This window comes from Schistocerca piceifrons, chromosome X (assembly GCF_021461385.2).
Source record: "Schistocerca piceifrons isolate TAMUIC-IGC-003096 chromosome X, iqSchPice1.1, whole genome shotgun sequence".
Lineage (NCBI taxonomy): Eukaryota > Metazoa > Arthropoda > Insecta > Orthoptera > Acrididae > Schistocerca > Schistocerca piceifrons.
In genome coordinates, this window is record NC_060149.1 from 848,794,417 (window position 1) to 848,798,516 (window position 4,100).

General features: G+C 47.4%; 1 pseudogene; it reads left to right on the plus strand.

The window, feature by feature from the left end:
• Window positions 1–3,118: 3,118 nt before the first annotated feature.
• On the plus strand, window positions 3,119–3,236 carry LOC124723390 (annotated as a pseudogene).
• The last annotated feature ends 864 nt before the right edge of the window (window positions 3,237–4,100 follow it).

Below are 4,100 nucleotides of genomic sequence, written 5' to 3' on the forward strand. Positions count from 1 at the left end.
GGAGTCACCTGTGCTTTTTTCCAGTCGCTTGGTGCTTTGTGCTGGGCGAGAGATTCACGATAAATGTAAACTAGGTAAAGAGCCAGTACGGTAGAATACTCTTTGTAAAATCTAACTGGGATTCCATCTAGACCTGGTGACTTATTTGTTTTCAAATCTTTCAGCAGTTTCTCTACGCCAGGTATGCTTACTTCCACGTCATTCATACTGGAAGTGTAAATGACTTCGGAAACATACTCGAGCTCTCAGCAACAAATAATCCTGAGTAAACACGGAATATCGTGATGGATAGAGGGATTAGTCACCACAAGGTCGTAGCAGCGAGACTGAATACCATAACATCCAAATCCACCACAGTTAAACGCAGAATATATCTCTTTAAAACAGCAGATAAATTTCGCTTCACGCCTTGCTAAGAAACTGTCTCCACTCCTTCCAAGCGATGCAACTGTAGATCAGATGAGGTATAAATTCAAAGAAACACACGGTACAGTCACACTAATGGGACCACCGGCTATGTTCGACGTCGGCGTGCAGTAACCACTCACAGACGAGAGATCGCATCACACACAATGGAGGATGTACAATAAAGAGACAAAGAAACTGATACAACTGTCTAATATCGTGCAGGGCCTCTGCGAGCACGCAGAAGTGCCGCAACACGACTTGGCATGGACTCCACTAATGTCTGAAGTAAGGCTGGAGGCGATTGACACCATGAATCCTGCAGGCCTTCGTTCTGGTGGAAACGTCTCCCGGAAAACGCCCAGAAGGGTACACGTCCACCTCCTGAGACTCGTACAAAGATGGAGAAGGCGTCGGCTGCTGCGGCGTGGGCGGGTCCAGCTCGATCGGTAGGAAGAGAGGAGGCGGAGGAGGCGAAGGCTCCGTCTCCATGGGGTCGTCCCGCGGTGTCGTGATGACACCCTCTGGCGGCTACTGTGGCCGTGCTGTCCGCAGAATCCGTGAATCTGGGGAAAGAGATACAGAAGGATCACCGTGCACATGAGAGTGACGAATTTGGTTGTGATGTCGGCGCTACAATCAGTCTGGGCCTGAAATGAGATACACGCATGTGCCAAGTCGACGAAGGATCTCGCCTCGCGTCCACCGTCTGCTGCCGCTAAAAACCCTGAAAAACATAATATCGTGAGGCACGAAGCGATAGTTGCTGCCTTGCTTCGGCGCCAGATGCTGAGGAGGGTGGAACAGGTTAAGCAGTGCCCGATAGCGGCGGCCGTGAAGCATTTCCGCCGGAGATTGTCCATCTTGTGGATGCGAACGATATGCGGCAAGAAACAGTTGCAGTGCTTGATCCGTAGTCTGTGCGGTTCGAAGTTTGGCCATCTGTTGCTTGAAGGGCCCGCCAGCGAGGCCGAGCGGTTCTAGGTGCTACAGTCTGAATCCGCGCGACCGCTACGGCCGCAGGTTCGAATCCTGCCTCGGGCATGGATGTGTGTGCTGTCCCTAGGTTAGTTAGGTTTAAGTAGTTCAAAGTTCTAGGGGACTGATGACCTCAGATATTAAGTCCCATAGTGCTCAGAGCCATTTGAACCATTTTTTGTTGCTTGAATTTTCTGACAAAATGTTCCGCTTCGCCGTTTGACTGCAAATGGAACGGAGCACTAGTTACATACTCTATACCATCGCGTTCGCAGAATGTTTCATATTCATTTGACGTGTACTGAGGGCCGTTGTCCGACACTATGACGTCAGGCAAACCTTCGAGGCAAAAAATAGAGGACAACGCCTGATCTGTGCGACGTGACGTTGACGAGTTCATTGGCACAGCAAAAGGAAACTTGCTGTGAAATTCTACCACAATCAACCAACGAATGTTATAAAAAGGTCCCGCAGAGTCGATGTGCACACGTTGCCATGGTGACTGCGACTTAGGCGCAGCAGAGAATTTTTGTGGTTGAGCGGACTGATTTTTCGCACATGCGTGACATCGTAACGTCATGTGTTCGATTTGTGTGTCCATACCCTGCCAAGCACAGTGTCGACGCACTAACTGTTTCGTAGGAACAATTTCCCACTGTCCTTAGTGAAGTAATTGCAACACTTCTTTTTGCAAAGATTTGGGGATCAACACAAGTGACTGTCCACTATCATTTTTAACAAGAATCACACCTCGCTGTATAGCGAAGCTATGCCGACGTGCAAAGTATCGGCGCACTACGGAGTTATTTATGCTATGCAGTGAGCGAGGCCAAGATGTGCGAATGTATTTTAGCAAAATGTTCAAATCTGAATCAGCTTCCGCGGCCTGTGCAAATTTCCTATAGTTCAGAGGAAAGGATTGAAGCAATTCAGAATCGTGAGCATCGATGCGACAACAACATACAGCGGAAGCGTCAAAGTCTGTATCAGGGCCAATCGGAAGACGTGAATGGGCGTCCACATTGCCATGTTAAGTTGTCGGACGATACACAATCTCATACTGGGATTCAGATAACAACAAAGCCCATCTTTGCAATTTTTGGGCAGTTCGTAGAGGAACTGGCTTCATCGGATGAAACAAGGACTGCAATGGCTTGTGATGTGTTACGAAGTACAATTTTCTGCCACACAAATAGTGGTGGAATTTAGTGACACCATACACAACAGCCAATGCTTCATTCTCTATTTGTGAATAGTTACACTGAGCTTTGGACAACACTTTTGATTCGAAAGCAATAAGCCTGGCTTTATCAACAATTCTGTGCGAAAGCACTGCACCGATTCCGTAAGAAGAAGCGTCAACTTGCAACACAACTGGTTTGTCAGAATCAAAGTGAACCAAGAATCGATCACTGAGCAATGCATCTTTAAGTTTTTGAAAAGCTTCTTGACACTCATCTGTCCAAACAAAGGGGACGCTCTTGCGACCCAAGAGATGCAATGGAGCTGAGATTTGTGCAGCATTCGGAATGAGTATAATAGTTCATTTTCCCTAAGACGAACTGCAATTCTGTGACATTTCGAGGAACTGGCAAGTCACGTATGGCTAACAAATCTGACTGAAGAGGATGTACACCTTGACTGTTTGTGACACGACCAAGATACTGCAACTCCGGTTTAAGAAAAATCACACTTGTCCAGTCTACACTTTAGTCCTGCACCAGATAACACACGAGGCAACGGCCTTGCCGCAGTGGGTACACCGGTTCCCGTGAGATCACCGAAGTTAAGCACTGTCGGGCGTGGTCGGCACTTGGATGGGTGACCATCCAGGCCGCTATGCGCTGTTACCATTTTTCGGGGTGCAGTCAGCCTCGTGATGACAATTGAGGAGCTACTCGACCGAATAGTAGCGGCTTCGGTCAAGAATATCATCTTACGACCGGGAGAGCGGTGTGCTGACCCTACGCCCCTCCTATCCGCATCCTCCGCCGAGGATGACACGGCGGTCGGATGGTCTGAAGACGGAGTGCTACCAGATAACACACCAAACAAAGCACTCAAATTTGCAATGTATTCTTCAGGTGTACGACCTGCTACGACAATATCGTTCAAATAATTTGAACAGTTTGGTACTTGAGCAGTCAGCTATTCAAAATATCGTTAGAAAATGGCGGGTGCGGAAGCACTCCCAAAAGCCAAACGCAAATATTTAACAAGCCCAAATGAGTCTTCACAACACGCACAGTTTGAGATTCTTCATCTAGTGGTATTTGAAGATATGCGTCGCGCAAATCAATTTTTGAAAAGTAGCGACCAGCGCCTAATCTGTCCCTGAGATCCTTTGGACTTGGCAATGGATAAGTATCAATCATCATTTGTGGGTTGACTGTAAAGTCAACACGGTGGCGAATGCGACCTGCCGGTTTGGGTAGCAAAACCAGTGGACTTGCCCACTGACTAGCTTTTATGGGCACAATAGCTCCGCTATTTTGCAATTCTTTAAGTTAAGTAGCCACTTTGTCCCGTAATGCAATGGGAACAGATCTGGAGCGGTAAAATTTCGGGTGAGCATTGTCTTTCATAGTAATATGTGCAACGAAATTGTTAACCTTGCATAAACCTTCAGAAAAGAGTTGAGGGAATTCTTTCAGCAAGCTAGCTACACTGTCTTCTTCATTGAATGGAGACGGTGGCAACACATTGTCCTGAATTTT